Below are 24,451 nucleotides of genomic sequence, written 5' to 3'. Positions count from 1 at the left end.
TTCTTTTCATTTGGTAAATATTTATTGAGCACCTACTAGAGATAGAGCAATAAACAAGACAGTCCATGTTGTTGCAGATCTTCAGCGTTGGAGGGGAGGCAATCAGCTACCAAGTAGATTGAGTGTCAGGTGGTGATTGGACATATGGAGGAAAATCAGAGTGAAAGAAGAGACAGGCCAATTAGCAAAATGAGGCCAGAAGAGACCTAACTTGGTAGCATTTAATCAGAAGGAGGCACAAGCAAGAGCAAAGGCCCAAAGGGGATAGTCCCTGGTATGTCCATGATCTGGGGCTGCCCCGGATCCAACCGGACGGGTGGGAGTGGAGGTCAGGTGCAGCACAGCAACAGGATCTGTCTGGCCTGGGCTTTAAAAGTATCACGAGGCTGCTGTATTCAGAATAGACTGCAGGGGGACTAGGGCTGTTGGAAAGCTAGTTCTGTATTCAAGTCATTTTTTATTTACTTGAAAAGCACTTAGATGGGGCTTCCTGTGTGACAGACACCATCAACCACTTTACAAATAATAACTCATTTACTCCTCATAACAGAGACCCAGAGAGGTAATCCAAGGTCACACAGCAGAGAGATGAAGGTGCTTCCTCCGTCAGGGCAGTAACATTGAGGTGGCAAGAAGAGATCACATACTAGATTTTTGCTGATGGATTGGTGGTGGGCATGAGAAGAAGAAAGGAGTCGAGGAGGATGCTAAGATTTTTAGCTTTATCAACATTTGAAGGGTTTGTCATTTGTTGATCTGTGGAAGCTTATAAGGAGGAACAGGTATTTTGAGGGGGCATAAGAGTCACTTTGAGGCAAGTTATATTTTAAATTGCCTATTGGAGATTTAAATGGAGGTGCCAAATAAGAAATCAGACATGGAAGTCTGGAGTCGGGGAAAGAAGTTGGAGTTGGTGATTAACTTAGGAGAACTGTTAGCTAATAAATGATATTTTAAGGTACTTAAGAGCACAAGACAACTAGGTGAGCTCACTAAGGTGAAAGCAGAGAGGAGAGGTCAAGAAGATAAAGGAACTAGGTAAGGCCACTGAGAAGGAGGACCAAGAGAACCGTCAGAAGGTAATGTCCCTCCTGGAAGCCAAGGGACCAGTCAGGGCGCGAGGGAAAGTTTTGTGAAGGAAACGACACTTGAACTCTTTACTTAAAGAAAATAAGATAGACCTGGCTGGTGTAGCTCAGTGGATTGAGCGTGGACCTGTGAACCAAAGGGTTGCCAGTTCAATTCCCAGTCAGGGCACGTGCGGGCCAGGTCCCCTGTAGGGGGTGTGTGAGAGGCAACTACACGTTGATGTTTCTTTTCCTCTGTTTCTCCTTCCCTTCCCCTCTCTAAAAATAAATAAAATCTTTAAAATAAATAGAGGAAATAAGGTGAAAAGGAAGCCTTTGTTCAAAATGCATTACCTGTATTTTCTCATGTAATGCTCACTACACCCCTGTGAGGACAGTGCTGTGACTCGCACTGTGCAAATAAGGGAACTGAGGTACAGAAAGGTTAAGCAACTTGCCCGAGATCACATAACTAATGATTCACAGCCAGGCATTCTTGGACCAGAGCCCACTATAACCCCACACCTGCTTATGTTGCTTCCCTGCTCAAATAAGGGGGCTGGAGAACCAACCCAGAACTCAGGGGCAGGCTACTCTGTCTCTCTCATGAGGCCCCATTTCTGCTGCTTTTGATGCATCTGATACATTCTGCCTTCATTGCCCCACGTCCTCAGCTTGTAGCCCTTTCCCTCCTCCACATCTCCGCCAAATGAGGTCCACCCCGGTGACCTTTGTCCTCCTTTATTCTCTGCATCCACTTACTCTATTAACTAGCAAATTCTTTTTGTTTCATAATTCAGACCCCAAGACAGAATCCAGTTAATGCATCTTTTAGTGCCGACAGCTCATTGAACAGGTCACTGGCCAGTCCACAGACTGGTGGCCCGTAGGTCAGAGCTCACCCCTTGACCAGTCAACTATTGCTATGAGTGTGGGGGCAGCTGGCATCATGACTGCCTACAAGAGGCTGTGGGTAGGCAGGCAAGCGCCATAAATATTTTTGGTACTTTTCCTCCTCCCTCTTTCAAGAACCCAATCCCCTTCAAGTTCTCACTATTGTATTTTCCCACCTGCAACCTCTCTTTTTTGCTCTCATGAACTGGCTTTCATCTCAGTTCCTGCACCTTACTCTACAACCTCAAATCCATAAGCATAATCTATCAGAAATCTTACGGACGTCTCCGTTACATGTTTCTTCCCTACCAGTGAAGTTTTCCCTTATCCTGTCTTCAAATACCCCCTCTCATTGGTCTTACCCTGGACTCGCTCTCACCAATAACTGCGCTATCTCAGAAAACACAACTGCAAAGATCTCAGATCTGACTTTAGCTTCTTTACTAAAATATCACACACAAGCATTTCTTCAACTTCACCAAGACCTGCAAACCTTTGATCCTGCCAGATTTTCATATTTAGCTTCCCCCACAGGCTCCTGCTCCTGCTTAACCAGCTTAGCAATGATCCCGAGACTCACGTCCTCACAAAAACCCGTAACCCCTTTGCCCATTGTCTCCTAGTTCGCCCGACATAGTTAAACCCAGCCAACCTCCTACTCTCCGGTTAAATTGGAATATAAAAACATTGGGAAACTGAAAGTGACTAGTGTCACTTTAAACTGATGACCACAAATGGCAAAGAAGACTATAGCAGGAGACAATTCTGCTGTACTTCCCTGCTGCATTCAATTACCCGCACTCTGTAAGGATGATTTTTCACTCTCCTTTGTCCCCTTCTCATCCTTCACTCTGAAAAGATGAGCTTGCCTCATACATTATGGAGACAGTACAACCAATCAGACAGAAGCCCTTTCCTCTGCCAACAAGTCTGTGCCTTGCCTACGTTCACGGCCTTCCCAACTCTTAGGTGAACTAAGGGTTTGCGCACCTATCGGAGCCAACCCTTCCACTGGCACTCTGCACCCCTCTTTCCTTACCGATTTCTCCCTTTATACTAGAATACCCCCAGCTTCTGAAAATAACATGCCCCAACATCCCACATTTTTTAAAAGCTTTAACAAACATCTACTTGACCATACGTCTCCCTCCAGCCGTCTCCCCATTTTCTCTCTCCCCTTCACGTCAAAATTCTGTGAGTTCTCTGCAGCTGCTCTATCCACACCAGCCCCAGTTTCTCCTCAGATCAGTCTGGGTCGAGCCTCTGCTTCCGCCTGTTGAGCAGCAAACTCCAACTTGCAGAAGCCGATGGTCCCTCCAGGCCTCATCTTACTACCGACTTCTCCTTGATGCCCCTGTCCTGGTGCTCAGGTTTCCTCTGAGATCCCTGTTACAGTGCCTCTTCCTTTCCTGAAGGTTCAGTTCTAGGGTTCCTTTGTGTTTGTATCCAACTAGTCACCAGGGGGCTTCAGCACCTGGAACAAAATAGGCACTCAATGAGGATCCGTGAAAGAAGATAATACTGTCAACATCACAGGATTATTGTGTGGACATGAATGAATGATAAAGTAATAACTACTTTAAATTGAGTGGTTACCATGCGCTAAGCTATTGTATTATCTCACTGGTTCCTCCCAACAATCCTTTGAGCTAGGAACTTTGATTATTATCATTTATTTGAAAAAGAAGTTAAGGCTTAGAGGAAATGGCTTGCCCAAGGTCACATGGATAAGTGAATAGATGAATCCATCCTCACTTTCGTCTTTCTGACTCGATGTCTTTTCTCAGAATCATTACATTGGAATTATAGGTAGCAAAGTGCTTTGTAAACATCAAAACATGATACCACATTCCATCATATAACACGACAATCATGCATAGTAGGTGTCCATGTGTGTTTGCTGCACTGAGATAGAGTGGTGGGGAAGCCCAGAGCCGAGCAGGGCCACCCCCCCCCCCCAGAGAAAGGAGAAGCAATCTACAGGAGTTGATAAAACAGCCTTCCACCAAATATTGAAATTTTTAATAAGATTTTATTTAGAGGGGGGAAAGGAGGGTAAAAGAAAGGGAGAGAAACATCATTTGGCACCTCTCTCATGCCCCTACCTAGGGACCCGGCCGGCAACCCAGACATGTGCACTAACTGGGAATCAAACCAGTGATTTTTCAGTGTGCGGGTCAACACACAATCCACTAAGCCACACCAGCCAGGACTGAGTGAAATTTTTTTGTGATGCTCATCAGCTACTACCGGACACGTTAAAGCATGTGTTACTCAGAACTTTGCCCAACATGGTTTCTATCCTTCCTTCTTCAAGTAAGTCCCCACAACTGGAACTGTCGGGTTGGTAAACACACAAGTATCCACGGGCTGGGAATTGCTTAGCTCTTGAATTGCCTCTGACTTAACAGGCCTGAACTGCTTCCTGAATTGTGGATCTTGGATTACTTTTAGATGTTTCATTTTTGTCTTTGAAGATACAAGAGACTCTAGAATTCACCAGCTTTTAACCCCTGGCTAGACCAGGAGGGAAGGAACGCCACCTGGTAACTCCATCTTCCCCATCATCAGCTGGTATAGAGATCACTTCTGGGGTATCCCCCACATATGCGCACCCTCTTTTTACTACAACCGAGCCCTGCCTCATTCTCATTTAGTTTGGCTGGTGTTGAGCCCACCTCTAGTTCCAGAAGAGAGGATTCTGATTGGCTGAAGCCAAAGTATGGCCTTGACCATACTAATTAATTTGGTGATGGGCCCTTGACATAGTTTGGGCCATAGTGCTTTCTACACAACACTGATCAAAATAAACTCTGCATGAAGAGGGGTGGCCCCTCAAGTAAGTTTGGGGAATGATCTATTTCTCAGGATCCTTACACTTCAATTATACTGTCTCTCCCCAGATTGTTCAACTACTCCTTCTCAACTAAATGATTGCTGTGGTTTTAAACATGCCTCAGTGTCTCACACATTATGCTTAAAAAAAAAAAAAGCCTACATGAATCCCACACCCCCCTCTAGCCTACCACTCCACCTCCTGCCTTTCGCAGCCACAGAATTGACAGTATTTCCTCCCCGCACTTTCTGATTTCCCATCCTGTTCCATCATTTCTCCAATGAGATGACTCTAGGGTCAATGAAATGACTCCATGCCCAAACCACAGGGATGGTTTTTATCCCCGCCTCCTTCAACTCCCCGGTAGCGTCTGACACTGTTGGCCCCTTGCACCTCCTTGTGTCCTCCTCTTCCATTGGCCTTCAGGCATCACAGGACTCGCCTAGTCTTAGTCCTTCCCTAGGATGTCTCCTCCTCTGTGTTCTTTGCAGATTCATTCCCTTCTACACAACCACTGAAGGATGGAGTTTCTCGAGGCTCAATCATGGCATCCCCCCTCCTTCCGCTTTGTGCTTTCTCCTTAGACAATCTCACTCATGCTCATGATGTCGTTTACCAGCAGGTCTCGCTTAGGAACCCACCCATGTAACTGGCAAAGATTGAGGACCTGCTGATGGGGGAGGGGAGCTGTTTCCTTCCTAATGGGAAATCAGGGTACTATAACCAAAAGGAGGAGAAAGACATGTTGAAGAGTAGGGGGGGGAAACCCAAAACACATGGCCATAACAGACCTTACCAGTGTGGCTCAGTTGGTTGGGCGCAGTCCCACAGAGTAAAAGGTCACTGGTTCAATTCCTGGTCAGGACATGTGCCTGGGTTGCATGTTTGGTCCTTTACCCAGGGTGCAGATAAGAGTCAACCAACAAATTTCTCTTTCACATCAATATTCTCTCCCTCTCCTTCCTCTATCTCTCAAAATAAAATATTAAAACACACACACACGGTTATTACAGGCATGCATTCTGGGCAAACTCATGCAAATTAATGAAACAGTCTCCTTTGGGTCTCAGAAGTTTCTAGTTATTGGAACCCTAAGCAGGGATGAATACAGGCAAAAAAAATGCTGATTTCCTTTGAAGACAGAACACTGTGTGGTTTGTAGAAGAGGCAGCCTTGGCTAGACAGCTTGGATCAACTTTTTCCACCCCGCAGCATCTTGAAAGAACATGCAGCAGGAAGGGGGAGGTAGACAGACCACTAGCAATGCACTTGGTTTGAACACATGCCCCAAGTCTTCAGTGCCAGGAGGATGCTTTAGTCTGAGGTTAGACACTGTCATCTCAGGGCTTTGTTTTTGCTTTTCTAATAGGTACCTGGGAAAACTTGCAGCTGCCTCCTGCTGGACCAAAAGTATTTGCATCCTGACCATCTGTGGGGTCTTGCTCAGAGTTACAGAAAGGCCTCTCACATGTGGGCCAGCTGTTGGAGGTTTTATATGCATATTTGGGGGAATTCATGTTTAGTTTATTAAGCTGGCCAGCCAACCGCCCACCAGGCTGGGGCCGGTCTCTGCAAGCTGTTTAAGGCTGACCTTTCAGATTCAGAAGAATCATCGCCTCCTCCTCCTTGTAGCATTCTCTTTCAACCCCCTCAGAAGTTGTGTGGGGCCTGCTCCGTATTCCCACAGAAACCCTGTACTGAGTACATCTTATCGAATCGCTTTTTCACTTGTGATTTGCCCTGATTGCTCTCTGGGCCCCTTGAGGCAGTGGCTGTGAGTCATATTACTAGCAATTAGCATAGTACCTGGAATATGATAGTCTATGAATGATGCCTGTCAAGTGGTGAGCCAGAGAAACTCCAAAAACACTCATCCAGGATGCAGACCTGGGCCATTCTTGACTCCTCCCAAGTGTTCATCCCTCATTCCAATCAGACATCGCAATGTTGCAAAGGAATTTCAACTAGATGCAGAACTGACATCGGAGCTGAAAAGTGGGAAGACTTGAAGACGAGTCTGATGAAAGGCTGGAATAAAAGATCAGAGCAACGAACAATTACAAAAAGTTTAAAAATACCACTTGCATTAACATCAAAAAGCATAAAATACTTAGGGGTACATTTAATGAAAGATGCACAAGTCTTATGTACTTTGAAAACTAGAAAACATTGCAGAGAGAAACTAAAGATCTAAATAGATGTACGCTTTTGGTGGTTTGGAAGACTCAACATGGTAAAGATGTTCAATCTCCCCCAAACGACCTACGGATTCAATGCAATGCAATTTAAAACACCAGCAAATTTGTTTTGTGGAAATTGACAACCTAATTTAAATATATGTATGTATGTATATATGCACATATGTATATGTGTATATACGTGTGTGTATATATATGGATATGGAAATGCAAAGATCTTAGAATCTTGAAAAAGAAAGGAAAAGGGCAGAGGACCTACACTACCTGATTTCAAGACTTACTATTAAGCTGCAAACATGTAAACAATGTGATATCGGCATAAGAATAGACACAGATCAATGGCCCAAAATAGTCCAAAAATAGACCCACACAGATACAGTCACATACCTTTTTGTATGAACAGTGCTTTCAATATATGGCATTAGAACAACTGAAGGTCCATTTAGAAAAAAATGAATCTTGACCCTTACCTCCTACCATGTATAAACCCTAACTCTAAATGGATCACAGACCTAAACATAAAAACTAAAATTACAAAACTTCTAGAAGGAAACATGAGGGAAGAAATCTTCATGACATTGGGTAGACAAAGGTTTCTTAGACAGGATACAAAAAGCTCTAGTTAGAAAAATGGATGAACTGGATTTGATTCAATGAAGGAAAGTGCTTTTCCAAAGATAAGGATTAAAAAAAAAGATTTGAGTAATAAGGTATTATTTAAACTCACATAGACCTTTAATTTTTTTGAAAGAAAATGGCATTCTCTCTACTACATAAGCTTCAATCCTTCTGAATAATTAAATGCAAATATTAGCTTTAATTTTTTGTGTTCACACAAACCAATGGAATGTGTAGCAAAAGAGGACCTTTGTTAAGACTGTTACCTTCCAGGACCAGGCTGGCCCCGGTGATCTCTTTATCTACAGCAATCAATGTGACTATAGTCAGAAAGACTCCAGATTTTGGTCAAAAAGGAAAGCAGATGTCAAAGGCAGGGAAGTGATGGCAAGTACCTTGTCCAGCAGGTAACATGACTGTAAGTGGGGAAAATGAATCATTAAGATTCATTTAAGATGCAGGTGAGATGCACTAATGAGTCTTAATGATTAAGAATCATTAAGATGCAGGTAGGCAGGTGGGGGAGAGTGGAGGGCACGTGGGTCAAGGAGATTCAGCACAGAGGCCCCAAGCAATGCTAGTAGTCATGGAACCCATTGCTGATATTCATCAGTGTTGCCTAATTAACAACTTAAAACTGCCAGACAGGATCAGACATACTTGACCCTAAATCCTGTAAGGTCTGGCCCAGTTTAAAACTTTTATGTGTCAAGAACAAACTGATCGCCAAAGATCTCTCGGTTGGGCGCCATGGCCACACACTGCCCTTGAGGTTTTGTGGGGCTTTATCTGGATGGTCTTTTGCTCTCTGCCCCAGGCTACCTGTGACTGCTGCAGGCATGAGGCACCGACAGGCCACGCCTTCACCCTCTGACTGGGCATAAGCATAATCCAGAGTTTCCAGTCTCCCCTCAGTTAGGTTGTGGTTGTGTGGCTGGAATTTGACCAATGGAATGTGGGAGGAAATGTCATGTGTCACGTCCAGCGTAGTGGTCAGATGCCCTCCCTTTCTCTCAGCCAGCAGAGGACCCAAGGGAACACTCCAAAATGGAAGAAGCTTGAATCCCCTGCCAGGACAGTCCACTGAAAACATCCGACGGAACCATGTCTCATTGAGCAAGTAGACCCGTATTACTGTAATAGTGAGCTACTAAGGGCTGGGGATTTCTTGTTTCAGCAGCTTGCCTTGTCCTGATTGACACAGGTCTGCAGAGCTCCCCCAGACAGTTCCCAACATATCAGGAAATGTTTGAGATGGTCCCTAAAAGCAAGATTTCCACAGAAGTGTGAGGGTTCCACAGATATCTCAAGAAGAGCCTGCGAGGCTGATCAAAGATCTCACAGCTACATGGATGGTGAGCCAGAGTGTGAACGGAGGTCTGTCTGATCCCAAAGCCTTTGCTTTCTTTACCCCTCCATGTTACCTCAAACAAAGAGATGCTCAGATATTTTGAGTGATGATCATAATGAGGATAGACTCTAGGGTTCTGTGTAATTTACTCTCTGGCACATTTTTGCTGTAACTTCCACCACGTCCCACAGGCCAGTGAGGCTGAATATAATGATACCCTGTAATCCTCATTTTTATATCAACATCATCCTCAAATACTCAAAGGAGGGTAGTTAAAATTGTCATGATTTTCTCCAGCCGGCAACCTAAATGTCTCGCCAGTCTGGTAAAAGACTTTTGGGACCACGCCGTTAGTGTACAGGGCTTCCGTCTCCATCCCCTCTTTCCTTCCTATCACAGCCCTTCCAGCCCTAAACTGGGATCTATGCTTCTTCCAGCTGAACATGTGCATCTTTTTTTCTCCCTGCAATGTCAAGAAGGCATGTGACCGAACCTCCATATCCTATTTCCACATCTATACAAGGGGGGGTGTGATACCTACCACAATAGGACTGTTAAGAGATTTAAATAAGATAAGCAATAAGCAGGTGCCCCCCCCCAACAATCTTCTCCGTTCTTCCAAGACCAGGTGAGATCGGGCTAGTTCAGGGTGGTATGGCCATAGACTCCTTCACTGTCCTTTTTTCTTTTTTTCTAAGATTATTTATTTATTTTTAGAGAGAGGGGAAGGGAGGGAGAAAGAGAGGGAGAGAAATATCAATGTGTGAGAGAAACGTCAGTTGGTTGCCTCTCACAGAAGCCCAACCAGGGATCCTGCTTGCACCTCGGACATGTGCCCTGACTGGGAATCGAACCAGTGATCCTTTGGTTCACAGGCCAGTGCTCAATCCACTGAGCCACACTAGCCAGGGCACACTTTAAATCTTATGTGCTTTATGCAGGGAAGCTCCTAGAATAAGATTCTATTTCTGTCCGCAAGGACTGTCAGAGAGATGATTATAAAAGACATGACAGCTTATTATTCTTAAAAATAGCATTTTAAACAGGACTACAGAAATATATCCCTATTGTGAAAATGTTATAGATAAAACACATGAAAAGAGAAATACCCAAGAAATAATCACCTCTATTCTCAGAACCTACCCTAATCTTTTTCATTTGTATGTCTATACACGTTTTATAAGAATAGGATCATACTGTGTACATATTTTTGTAACCTGCTTTTTCCTGCCTAATAACACATGAATATTTGACACATTATTAAAGATTCTCTCCTGGCCCTGGCTGGTGTGGCTCAGCGGATTGAGTGTGGGCCTACGAACCAAAGAGTTGCTGGTTCAATTCCCAGGCAGGGCACATGCCTGGGTTGCAGGCCAGGTCCCCAGTAGGAGGCACACAAGAGGCAAACCACACATTGATGTTTCTCTCCCTCTCTTTCTCCTTCCCTTCCCCTCTGTCTAAAAATAAATAAATAAAATCTTTTTTTTAATGGAGGAAATTCTAAAAAAAAAAAAATCCTCCTCTGGCGTAATTTTTAATGGTGGCTTATTATGCACTCTATGGCTCAATTATGATTTTTTAAAGCAATCCCCTAATGTTGTACAGATAGGTTATTTCCTGTGTTTCACCATCCTTAGCAATGAACACCTTCGTGTGTGTATTTCTCTACTCACATCCCTAATTATGTTCTTCGAACTCGCCGGTAGAAGTTTACATCAAAGGAAGAGCACGTTGTTGAGGCCATTCCTACCCATTGCCAAGTTTTCGATTAAAAAGTCACACAGACTCACAACCCACCAGCAGCGTAGGAGAATGCTACAATAAAGGCTTTTGTCCAAGATGATGATTATGGACAAAAAAATAATCAGGAAGATAATTGTCTGCGACAGGCTTGCCCCACGCCAGCTGTGTTTATTTGTTGAACTCTGCACGCACGTTTCTTGGTCCAAACACTAACAGTCCTTTAGATTCTTAGTTCATCTAGTGCCTCTGTTAACACCCTGAAACTCTAGCCTGAGTTTTATCTGGAGGAACGGAGATTTCTGGTAAGTGCTGTTTCCAGTTTGGAAACTCAGCCCGAGCCCTCTGTTCCTCATCCCAGTGTGGACCACCTCTGTGGTTTGCAACTGCAGGGAAATCAGTCGGACGGCTGCTGACTTGGGAGCTGAGAACTGAAGTGCTTGTGAAGAAATGGAAGAGCTGGTTTGGGGTGAAAAAGTCATGTTCTGAGGTACAAAGGAAAAAAACCTAGGACAACCTAAGAGTTTGGAGTCTCATTTGACCCACTCTGATAATATCACTATGGTGATGGTCTCTGTAAACAGTTGCAAAATAACAAAGATGAAAAGGAACCAGTAAGCTCCACCCAGGAGATCTGGCGCTATTTTAGGGAAGAAGTCAATGTCATCTGGGGTAAATATGGAATGCAAAATCTGCTCTTTTAATAATCATCTCCTTCTCTTGTGGGGCTGAACAAAGGCCTGACCCAGCATCTTTGGAGCTGAGAGAAAAGCTCGGCCAAAAGAATGGAAATCATGGTTCATAACAGATGCTGGGATGATTCTCCTCACACCCTTGGCCTCTGAGACTCTGCTGAGTCTGGTGTGGCGTCCAAGGGTGGAACAAGGGTGACGTTTTCGGGAATGGCTGGCCTGGTCGAGAGGCTGGGATCGGTACCCCAGGGAACTGAGCTTGGTTGTCTGCCCCTGACCTTGATTCCTGGCCCAGAGAGGGTGGAGGGAAGCATCTTCAAGGCCATGGTCTGTCTCTGGGGCATCACCATCTGCTGCAGACGACATCTGCCACTCCTATCCTCATGCTATTCTCTTTGAACCCCTGACTCAGCGAGCCCCAGTCCAAAAAAGCAGAACTAGTTATTTTTTGCACCAAGAAAAAAATGTCAGGCAATCCACTTGCTGAACTCCTTCCGGGCCCCGAAACTGTTCCACTTTGCACTGAGCCCCTCGCTCTTCCCTGCTTCTCTGTGCCCCCTTCTCCTCTAGACAGCTAAATTGCAAATGTCACCATCATCTCTAGCGCAGATCCTCAAGGGAAGGGGCTGTTCGGCAGCCGCAGAGGCTGGAGCAGTGCCCAGCACACAGTTCTCCATCAGTGGCAGCTGATAGGAGCAGGATCCCAGATCCCATGCCTGTCCTAAAGTGGACATTTCTCCAGCAGGTCTGAGACAACGGCTGTTGTGTATTTGCTCATTCAACAAAGATTTATTGAGAACCTACTCAGGAACCATGACATCCTTCTGGAGCTACGGGGATGAACAAGATCCTGGGGCCTGTCCCTCCGAAGAGTGCATGCTTACCGATCTGAACGCAAGCGGCAAACACACCCGTCGCCAGACCTCCTTCTCTGACCATTGGGCAAAAAAATCGCACTCAACCCCTTACCCTGTTTTGTTTTCCTTCCCAGCACATCTGACCACTTCAAGGCACATTAATATTTGTTTGCTTTTATCTGTCAGTCTTCCCATGTAAAAATGTATCCTCTTTGAGGGTAATTTGTCGGTGGTGTTCACTGCTGAGTCTCCAGCACCTTCCCCACCATGCAGTAGGTGCTCAACCCATGTATGTCAAGTGCACTTGGTCAATGAACTCACTGACCTTCTGGAAGAGTTTTGTACCAGAAATCTCCAGGGAGTGAGCTGAGGAACTCCAGAGGGTCTCCTAACAAATTACAAATAAGAAATCACAACCAAGAGAGCACAGGAGGGATAAATGGTGATAAAAGGAGATTTGATCTGAGATGGTGAACACACAATGCAGTATAGAGATGATGGGTTATAGAACTGTATGCCTGAAACCTGTATAATTTTGTTAATCAATGTCACCCAAATAAAGTCAATAAAAATAGTGATAAAAATAAATTACAATCGTCCAGGGCTTTATAGTTTGTAAAGCAGGGAGGTGTGATCGGGTACAACCCTCCCCTTGCCCACCTCCCCAGTCCGTTCTGAAGCTTCCCCGGGTTGCCCCCCACTTCTTTAATGCTTAGGGGCCCTCAGTCTCCCAGTGTCTAAGCCAAGGGGATTCTGGTCCAATCTAGAGGGACCATTAGAGTCACTAGCGTAAACAAGTCAGAAATTTCTCAAAATCAGAGGCCCTAGGAACTCTGACTAAACTGTAAAGACTACTGGTAACTGAACTTCCTAAAAATAATAAGTATAAAAATAATTATAACAGTGTTCACTGTAACTCATTGAGCATCTTCTTGGCCCTGGGCAGCGTGGGAAGTGATTTACAAATGTCCAGTCTTGACAACCTGGAAAAGCAGATGTTATCATTCCCATGGTATAGATGAAAAAGTTGAAACCTGAGGAGATAAGTGATCTTGTCAGAGGTCATATAGCTACTAGGTGGTGACCGCCCAGGATTTAAATGCGGGTCTGCCTGCCTTCGAAGCTCATACTCCTTCTGCTACAAAAAGAATGGCGCCCCAGGTGGGGCGGAGTCATGTGAACTAGGCTGCCTATCCCAGCATCCTGCTGAGGGAAAGTGGAAACATCCAAAAGAATACAAAAATGGGTGGATGGGCATATGCATTATATCGAGTATATCCAGTAGAATATCCAGTGGAATATTTTGCAATTCTTGAAAATGATACAAAAGAAAATGATGACACATACAAGTACTTATGATAAATGGAAAATGTAACATGCAAAATATATATCCACGAGATTACAATTTACAAATGTGCATGTGAAGTATAAACGCGCATGTGTGTAAGACAAAGAAAATATATAAATATGATCATAACTGTGTGGTAGGTTTTGGAGGGATTTTTTCCTCTTCTAGTTAACAGTCTTTCTGTGATGCAGTTGAAGGTTACTTTGCAATTGAAACATTTGAAAACAATTCTAAGACACCCCTCTCAGAATTCCTGCAGATCCGCACACGGTGCACACAAACCAGCGTGCATTGCTTTAAATCACCACCCGGACAGATGACTTTCCTTTAGCAACTGCTCCCCCGTGCACACCCGCCTGCTTCTCACCCACAGCCTTTCCTGCGCGAGTTCCTGCCTGGGCCAGCACTGGGTGTTACTCTTACCGGCTTCTGTGTCTGTCTGCTAACACCACGCTTCCCTCTAGGGCTGCTCTGTCCAATAAAGCCATGGCCACATGTGGATATTTACATCTCAATTAATTTAAACAAATAATTCAGTTCTTCCGTTTCACTGACCATATGCAAAGTGCTCAGTAGCCACATGTGACTAGTGGCTACTGTGATGCGTAGCGCATGTATGGAATGTCTCTATCACAGCAAAAAGTTCTATTGGACAGCACTGATCTAGCTTCCAGACTGAAGATAATTTCTTCAACTCCGGGGAAAGGATTCCCCAGCAGTTGTTATCAGTGAATTGCCTTGACAGTGACTATTCCATTCTAAGATTTTACTGTCTGATCTCATCTCTACTCTCCAGAGATCTCAAGGGCCACAGAGAATGAAAGATGACCCCTCCCTCCTAAAAGGTGGATCTCCCGATTACAGTTAATTAAAAGTGCTCTACAGCCTGAAGATTGACTAGGCAGGGTGGGAGAGTGGGGACAATTAATTAGACTACTCTCTTTTATAATTAATGCTACCAACAGGAGCCATTCACTGATGTCTACTATGTATATTTTATCTCTAAATCATCACAACCCTGAAAGGTAGGTTTGACTCCTCTGTAGGCTAAGATGAAAACATTGAGACTCAAGAAGGAGAACCAAACTTGCCCGACCTGGTAAGTCAGAATTCAGGCCTTCACATGCCAAAGCTCCTGCTCATTCTATTTTGCCAATGAACCTCATGGAGAATTCCAAATCTCAGGGGAGGATTCTGATTGGCCCTGTCTGGGTAGCAATCATGATGAAAGAAAAGATCGGTACCATGATCGACCAGGCCTAAGTCATTGTCCACCGCTGTGCTAGCAGGGACAGTGACTGACTGTCCCATTAAAACTACCTAAGATCAGGAAAAGGCAGTTGCCAAACAGAAAAAAGGACGGAGCAGACTGAAATAATTGCTATTCACTGCTTTAACCACATTATTATAATTCCCACCGGGCCTCCCTGCAGGCTGATCTCATTGATTTTCCGTAGCTCCACCGTGAGAATAATAACAATTGCTACTATCTTATCGAGGGCCTCAGAACGGTGGCTTGAGCTTTACTGTTGAGCTGCACACTCGTTTTTCAGTAACATCGGCTCACTTTTCTACTTTGGGTGGAAGTAGCAGGCCTTGTTTCCTGTCCCACACTTGATATTTCTAGTTTCTCTGTGGTCTGTTTCCCACAGATGGCCCAGCCCCTACATAATGCTCCAGACTAGTTCAAGTCATCCACGTATTACACATCAAATCCTTTGCCCTGAAACCTACACTCTCTTTTTGCAAGTTCAATGAATAAGACACAGTATTACTCATTAAGCGAGGTGCCAAGGGGCCAATTCTAATGCAGAACAGTCTACGCAGTCCAGCCTGGGGACTGGACAGTGGACCAGAGCCTGGACCCAATGCCCTCCAGAGGGCCCTGGAGAGCTGAGAGGTCCACGTTTCAATGTTCAGGGGAGAAGGAAGAATGTTCCTGGGCCATGGCTTCTCTTTGGATTGAATCCAGCCTACTCAAGAGCCGCTCAGGGCCCAAGTTGTCTAAGTAAACACTGATTTCTTGACGGGTTTCCAAAACCAGGAACGGAGCAACTGTTTGGTTTGAACGGGCTGTGCTCTGTAAACTCCCGCCCGCATATCGCCAGGGCCCTGTGTAAATATTTTAGCTACAGACTGGAAGAACACATCTTTTTTTTTTAAATCCCATCACTTCATTGCTAGACTTATAATGAATCGTGTGTTTTCTCTGTTGTTGGACTTGAAATGAATTATGTGTTATTCCTATTTATTGGGAGGTCCAGCTCTCTGATTTGATTGTAAGTGTCTTAGATATGTCTCTACTGGGACTGTTCGGGTCTGGGGATAGCTCAATAAATAATGTGTGTTTTTCCCACTTGAATTTGGAACAAAATGAAGGGAAGATGCAGGAATCAAGTAGGGAGAGATTAAAATATAATTTTATTACCAAATAAGCTGATTATGGAGAAGTTGGCTTTAGGTATATCACTAAGGGGACTTCTGATTTCTCACCCCAAAATTAGGTTGACTAGCCCTGGACCCGCCCCTGTAGGGCTTCAGGTGAAGAGGCAGGAACAAATGTGTTGTCAGAAGACAGAAAGGAAGTCACTGAGCTGAGCATGCCCAGTTCCTTTTCCCAAACCCACTCCATAACTACTCCACTGGAAAACAGTAAGAGGAGCAACCAAGAGCAGCTTGAGATGTCACTATGGTAAACCTCCTGCCACGTGGAAACTTGAATCAGACAAAAAGAGGTTCTCACCAATAGACACCTTCGTGAAGAAGGAAGCAAAGTGGGGACCTGACCGAGGACCCCCAGACATGGCCTCCTGGCAAAGAAGATGCCAACTGCTTGGATCAGAAAGCAGAACTTAGTCTTACAATGATACTGGTAATACACAGGCCACATAATAGTTGGAAATACTGAGATTCAAGAGCATTGCTCCCATTGCTGCTCCAGTCACCACAATTGACATCATCTGCTCAGAACACTCCACCCAGTGCCCAACCCCACCTCCCTTCTTGACTGTGGCAGATGAGACCTGTGTGGATTTTGAACCTGACCCTGTACATGTTTCCTCTGTTGGTTATATGGCAGGATGGGTTTTCCTGGGCCCTGCATCCCCTCATTCTCAACCCTGGAAGGAGATGAGAAGGCAGATCTTTTAACGTGATGATGTTGAAAAGATCTACAGGAACCTACTCATATTGGTAAGACAGAAATAAGTCCCTTTGGCCTCAGTCACAAGGGGCTGGGTCTGGATGGACCAGAGGCCCTAAGGAGAGGAGAGGGGAGTAGAAAATGAAAGAGGGAGGCCAAGTGTGGGAGAAGGTGTCTATGCAGGGAGCACAGGGATAGTTAAGACATTTTTTTTTTTTATCTTTAGAGAGGAAGGGAAGGAGAGAGGGAGAGAAATGTCAATGTATGGTTGCCTCTCGTGGGTCCCCCACTAGGAACGGGCCTGCAACCCAGGCATATGCCCTGACTATGAACTGAACCGAGATCCCTTGGTTGGCAGGCCTGTGCTCAATCCAGTGAGCTACACCAACCAGGGCCAGTTAAGATGTTTTATACCGCCCTCTTGACTTTGAGGATGTCTGTGATTGGTTGCCTGTAATAAGACAGGAGCTTCCTGGCAGTGGACTCTGCCTGCTGTCCTTTCAGGGTTGCCGGGCATGAGGGCAGGGTTTCACTTAAATGGCTTCCCCATCCTCAGTACCAGTGGCCTCTCTACACATTCCTTTCTCCTCTTTGATGACCAAGCTTTGTTTACTCCTTTTCTGCAAGTTCTTTCTCTCGTCTTCTCTTTTCTGTCTTCACTGTTCTCTTCATTAACTCTCTCCTGAACTTTAAGAAAAATTTCTTACCTAGACTTCCTGCCTTTATCACTTCCTGTCAGCAGCTACTGTTCATTTCCTACCAGAGTGATCTTTCTGAAAATCAGACCCGACCTGCTCTGTTTTTCAGAAATCTTTGTTCATTCCCCATAAAGTGAAGTCTAAGATCCAAGATTTTCAGGCAAGCATTCAACTTACCTCCCACTATTATTGTGCATGCATCCTATATACTAAGACAAATGTAGCTAAGCAAGTATAGAGTGCTGGATCAGGAGGGGAAAATGGACAAACGGATCAGTTTTTTAAAGTTTTTATTTATTTACTTTTAGAGAGAAGGAAAGGGAGGGAGAAAGAGGGAAACACTGATGAGAGAGTGACTCATCAGTCTGTTGCCTTTTGCACACACCCAGACTGGGGACCAGGTCAACAACCCAGGCATGTGCACCGACTGGGAATTGAACTGGTGATCTTTTGCTTTGCAGAGTGATGCCCAACCAACTGAGCCACACTGGTCAGGGCCAGATGGACCAGTTTTTGCAGGAAACTGATGAAGAGGAGAAATCACTTGATATTTTTACTATTTTCTAGGGCTTCCTAAATGTCCAACCAGAGAGCGATGATGAATTATTTTATGGAAACTCTGCTTATGTTATACTGCTATAGTTTAAAATTATATTTACAGTTCAAAATAGGATAATAAGTATATGAAAGAAACCATAAATGCATATGATACTTTATTGTGAAGCCATCTAAACAGATTTTGAAGAATATTTAATGGGATTGTAAAGTAAAAAAAAAAAACTAGAATGAATTTATTATCATAATGATGTACTTTAAGAGAAAACAGGCTAGAATATATATATTTTTAAATTTTATTTATTTATCTTTACAGGGGAAGGAGAGAAACATCAATGTATGGTTGCCTCTCATGCGTCCCCTGCTGGGAACTGGCCTGCAACCCAGGCATGTGCTCTGACTGGGAATCGAACCGCGATGGTGTGGTTCGCAGGCCCGTGCTCAATCCATTGAGCTACGCCAGCCAGAACTTATATTTTAAAAATATTATTAATCTGTGGTAGGATTATAGGAGACTTTTCATTTATTCCATACACTTTTTTTGGTTTTAAATGTTTTAGTAATAAGTATTATTTTATTTTATCATCAGAAAAGAAGAGTAATGTTTATAAGGTTTGTAATATGTGGAAATGCAATTTGTTATAATGTTAAATTTGAAAGCAGCAGACAAAATCATATATAGATATCTCAACTATATAAAAATATTTTTTAAAGGTAGAAAGGAAATATACCAATATGTTACCAGTGGTTGTCTTAGAGGGGGTTTTGATATGCAAGTGTTCTTTTTAGTATAGAAAAAAACATTTTATTTAAAAATTAATTACAACACAGTATTGATCAGGTTTCCTCAGACAAACAGAACCAACAGGACTGATTTATTTACTATAAGGTGTTGGCTCTCACAATGATCAAGGTTAGCAAGTCCCAAATCTGTAGTATGAGCCAGGAGGCAGGAGACTTAGGAAAGCCAATGGGGAGGCTGGAGACCCAGGGGAGCGTCCAGGCAAACGCAGTCTGCTGAAGAATTCACCCTTGCTTGGACTGGCTGGTCTCTTTGTTCTGTTCAGGCCTTCAACTGACTGGGTGAGGCACAGCCACAGTATGGAGGGCAATCTGCTTACTCAAAGATTTAAATGTCAATCTCATCCAAAAATGCCCTTCTGCCCTGACCACCATGGCTCAGTTGGTTGGGCATCATCCCACAAAGCAAAAGGTCACCGATTTAATGCCCAGTCAGGGCCCATGCCTGGGTTGTGGGTTCGGTCTGTAGGCTGGGCATGTGCCAGAGGCCACCAATGGATGTTTCTCTCTCACATCAGTGTTTCTCTCCCTCTTTTTCCCCCTCCCTACCCCTCTCTCTAAAAATAAATAAAACCTTTTTTTAAAATGCCCTCCCGGTTGACACATAAAATTATCCAGCACAGAGAGCACAACCAATAAAGTACGCTTGCCAAAAAATAGAACTGATTGAATCTCATCAGTCTTCTAGATCTAATGATCAGTTCCTGTGAACAACGGGGGGGGGAGCGTGTGAAAACACACATGTGGAATGAGCTGATCTAACTAACCCAGTCAAGACAAATTAATGGCATAAAATAGGGGACCAGTGATAGATGGAAAGGATTTAGGAGGCATGTCAGCCAAATGTGATGTGTGAATCTCATTTGGATACTGATTTGAATGAATCAGTTAAAAGAGATATTGATGAATCAGGGAAATCTGAACATAGAAGTTAGTTGATAGTAAGAATTTTTTTTTTAATGTGGTAGTGCTGTTCTAGTTATATTTTCTCAAACAAGAGGTTTTGTCTCTTAGAAATGCATAATGAGGCACCCACAAATGGAAGGGCTTGACATCTGAGCTCTGTTTTAGGACAACCCAGCACATTGTGGGAGGTAGAGAGGAAACCGGGTCTTCCGTATTTTGATATCTGTTGGTGCTGGGGCTTGGTGGTTAGGGGGAATCATTATGTTATTTTCTCTACTTTTATGTATGTGTAAAATTTTCCATTAAAATGTCCAATTTTTCACCTCTACTTCCAGCCAAAAGGGTGAGAACTTGCTGTCGTAAGCCTCAAGAATTACCTATTGTAGAGCATTTTTAAAAGTCATACAGCCCTGCAGGTGAGCGCATCATGAGATTTTCCTGGCTCACAGAACTGCAAGTCTAGAACAGCATTCTCCAATAGAAATAGAACACAAACCACCTTCATAACTTAAAGTTTTCTTGGCCACATTAATGCCAGTAAAAAGAAACAGAAGAAATCAATGTTAATAACAATTTTACTTAAGTCTATACATCCATCATATCACTTCAATGTGTAGTATAAAAATTATTAACAAAATATTTTACTTTCTTTTTTATCCTAAATCTTTAAAACCTGGTATGTATTTTGCACTTATGACATACCTCAGTTTGGCCTTAGCCACATTGCAAGTGCTCAGTAGCCACATCTGGCTACTGGCCATCGTATTGGATGGCCGGGCAATCAGGACTCGGGGGTCTTTCTCTGTCCATCTTCACGTGTATTGTCTTAGCTCTTGGGTAAGCTTCTTCATGGCTGCAAGAAAACATCCCATGGAATGTTCCTAGTTCACATTCAACAGAACCAAGAACCCGGCAAACATCTCAAATGTCTCGTGGACCCATAGAGGCCTAGACCTGTCGTCCTGAGCCCATCAAAGTCAAAGGGCATGGGACTGACCTGACTGCACAGACTAATCGGAGGCCTGGAGCTGGCGTGGCTTTCCTGGCTCTCACTGCTGTTACTGGGAAAGGGCAGTGATGGATGTTGGGGAGCCACGGCCAAAGTCTGTATTAGGGAAGGTTCTAGCACCTGGCATTACCACCCAGGCTGCTCAAAATCTCCTCCATCGCTCTCGAGACAAGAGAACACAATTCCTCAGTGGCGCATCTTTAATGACCTTTGTCACAAAGGAGCAAAGCGCTCATTAAGAGTCTGTTTGCGAGCCATCCAGCATGAAGCTGAGCCGTTGGCAGAGACCCACAGACTTGCCTAAGGAAGTCCCCACTTCCATGTGCCTTCAGCACCATGCAGACGTGCGTGCGGGATACGCGAAACAGCCCTGCTTGGCACCCTGACCTGCTCCACCCACCATTCATGAGCTGAGAGAACTTGGGCAGAACAGCAGGCTGCCCTGTCTGTGTTTCCCACTAGTAAAACTGGATTATTTTACAATGGCATGGTTAGCCATTGTCCTAGGGTCTTGGGGAACTGAGCCTTTAACCTGTGGGTTCTGCGCCGACTCGGGGCGGGTGGTGTCAGACTTGAATGAGGGAAGCCCAGTCGGCATCTGGTGAGAACTGGAGAAGCGTTTGGCGTGGAAAAACCCACACCTTTGCCATTACAAGTGTTGTTCATATGAACCGGGGTAAAGAAAACCTGTCTTTCTCCTCCTGCATGCGAAAAATGGGACAGACTTTGGGAGTCAGGATTATCCTAGAAAACTTAAATGATGTAAGTTCGCAGGGACGGAGAGTAGAGTGGCAGCTACCAGGAGTTGGGGGAGTTAATGCCAAACAGGTGCAGAGGTTGTTTGGGACGAGGACGCTTTCTGGAGACGAATAGTGGTGATGGGTGCACAGAAACGTGAACACACTCGATGCCACCGAATTTGACCTAAAAATGGTAAAATTCCATGCTACATATATTGTGCCAGAACATATTTTTTCCAAAAACTTATCCTAGGAAGTACACAATCCATTGACTACATTTTATTCATGGGACCGATTCACTGAAGCACAATTCTCAGCTCTGGCTGTTCTGTCATTTATTCTCCCCTCACTGAGAAGGTTAAGGTCAGGGGTATTATAGTCAGATGAACCTGGGGTGCACGCCCAGCCCTGTCACTTGCTAACTGGGGGACCAGGCTAAGTCACTCAGATATAAAAATGCCCGCTCACATTTATTGAGCATTTTCCTTTAGGGTGGGCGCTACACTGAGCGTTTTACCTGCATTACTTCATTTCATCGTGGTTATCACTGTGTACAGTCCATTGGAACATTTATTCTCATATCTCAGGGAAGGAAAGTGAGGTGCAGAGAGGTAAAGGAACTCGGCCGAGGCTACGACGCCGTCCGCAAGTCAGGACGCACGCCCAGACCTGGCGACTTTTCCACTTGGCACGGGAGGCATGCATGTAGGACTCACAGTACTTTTAGGGGGCCACAGAATTGTTTTAATTTTCACTTACTTTTAAATCAAGAAAAAATTACTATAATGATAATGATAATGACTATACAATAATGACTTCAATCTGGATTAGATTCATCTTATAAATTTTATAAACATAAAAAATTTATAACATGGTTATAAAATAGGTTCAATATTTTCATGGAAGGGAGCGGCCCACAAGGGCCAGGGCCCGTGAAATCAGGACTTCTACCTCCGGACCTGCTAACTCCAGGCCCCCAGGTTTGAACCATTACGGCTTCCCAGCTCTCCAAACCTGTCAGCCCACTTCAAGGCTGGATGTCTGCGCAGACTCAGACAAGACACCTTTTCTCTGCCTCGGGCTCCTCCTCTGTGCAATGGGGATGATCAGTGGTGTCCGTTTGCCTCTGGCCACACAGATGCCCTGAGTAAATGTGCAGACCACCTGAGCAATGCGCCTGATGCTCAGTGAGGGCTCTGCAACGACCAGCTATGTCTGACGTCATTCCTCACTGAGCAGAAGGGGCTGCAGGGCAGACCCCAGAGGGGCCGTCTCTGGGAGGGCCAGCTGGCTGATGGCCTTGGCGCAGCGACACCTCGTCAGGCACACCAGGAATTCCATCGCATCTTCACAGTGGCCTCCAGAGAGGTTCCGACGCGTTGTTCTTCCACCAACCAGGGGAGAGCTGTGCTTATAAAAGCTTCCAGGCCTCGGCGATAATGTTCCCACTTCCCATACCACTCGCCATTCCCTGGGGCCCTTTTCCACCTTTGCTCAGTTTCTGCAGGAAGTGGAACAGAGGGACTGTGTTTTAAGCAAGTGTCAAGGAAAGAATACAGGCTTGGAACTCTCAGAAACTGGCTTTGCATTCCGGCTCTGCCAAAACACGAGTGAGTAAGTCACACAACCTCTCCGAGCCTTAGAACCCTTGGCTAGATAACAGGAACACACAACTAAATTAGGAAAATACACACGACCATCATTACTACAGGGTAGTGGTGGAAGCAGAAGGGCTTAGAGATCAGAGTCCTTTGGCCAAATTATGGTTTCCACCCCTTGACAGTATGGACTCTCCAAGTCCAAGTTTGTCATTTGTGAAGTGGGAAATGACAGCAGTAACCACCTCCAAGGGTCATCGGGAGGATTGAATGAGATAATTATATCTAAAACTCTGCTATACTGGGGACACAGTAAGCATAAAGGTTAGCAATTTTCACCTTTATCATGATTGTGCCTCTTTATGAGCCCTCTGGCATGTAGTCCAGTTTCCAACTGCACACAGAAGGTGTCCAGCGAATAGACGTTGAAGGAACGGAGGAATGAATGATGTGTGAACTAATGAACAAGCCTGCCATCTCTCTCCGTCTGGGACTCTCTTCTTTATGCCAAATCCCCCTTGGCCGAACTAAGGGCAACAGACATTTTTGCAGCCTCAAGATTTTCCATTTTCTTGTTTCTTCTGGACTATATGAGGGTGTTAAAATTTACCTGGGACTTTGACACTCCTTTCAAGAGTCACAGGTAAATTCTGACCCTCATTTCCTTCCGCCTGACTGTCATCTGAACATACTGACTAACTTCTATCTGACAGAGGAAAATGGCAGTGACAGGGTGCAACCCTCAAGACTAGGTCATAAAAGTCACCAAGGCTTCCACCTTAATCTTGGTCTTGGATCACTCGCTCTGCAGAAACGGCTGCCATGTCAAATATCCTGGAAGGGTACGTGGAGAAGAACTGGATGCTTCTTGCCAGTGTCCACGTGAGCAAGCTGTCCTGGGCACAGATGCTCCAGCCCCTGTCAAGCCTCTGATGCCTGTGGCCCCAGCCAACAACTTGACCACAACCTCATCAGAGATTCTGAGAAAAGCCACCCAGCTGAGCCACTCCCAGTTTTCCTGACCAGAGAAACTGTGAGATAACGTGTTATTTTTCAGCTGCTGTTTTTTTTTGGGGGGGGGGGTAATTTGTTACACAGCAATAGACAACTGATACACTTTACCGAACAGGTTGAACAGATGCTTTTCTAGTGACACCTGGCCCATGGAGACTTCTGATGGCCTGTTCTCCATATTGTTTTCACACTATTTGGAAAGTCAGAATCCACACTTCACTTCTGACATTAGTAGACCATGCTTGCTAATGAATTAAGAACCCTTTCCCCCTTAGGGTCTCAGGTGGGCTGCATCCTGACACCTGTTGTACACTGGCCCTAAGAGGGGTTGGCACCACCAGGTCCCTGTTGGGAAAGAAGAGCTGCGCTCGGGGCCGATCAGGCTGC

General features: G+C 44.7%; 1 long non-coding RNA gene across 1 annotated transcript in view; it reads right to left on the bottom strand.

Annotated features, from left to right (window-relative positions):
- Window positions 1-66: 66 nt before the first annotated feature.
- Window positions 67-24,451, bottom strand: part of LOC119045388 (uncharacterized) — a 37,596-nt gene continuing 13,211 nt past the window's right edge. The window contains exons 3-4 of the long non-coding RNA XR_005081775.2: window positions 6,604-6,825; window positions 67-3,435 (exon numbers count right to left, since the gene is read on the bottom strand). This is a non-coding gene — a long non-coding RNA (uncharacterized LOC119045388). The remainder of the gene's footprint in view (window positions 3,436-6,603; window positions 6,826-24,451) is intronic.

The sequence above is a fragment of the Artibeus jamaicensis genome, unplaced genomic scaffold (genome assembly GCF_021234435.1).
Source record: "Artibeus jamaicensis isolate MK-2021 breed Jamaican fruit bat unplaced genomic scaffold, CSHL_Jam_final scaffold_847, whole genome shotgun sequence".
NCBI lineage: Eukaryota > Metazoa > Chordata > Mammalia > Chiroptera > Phyllostomidae > Artibeus > Artibeus jamaicensis.
This window is presented reverse-complemented; position numbering and strand designations above follow the sequence as displayed.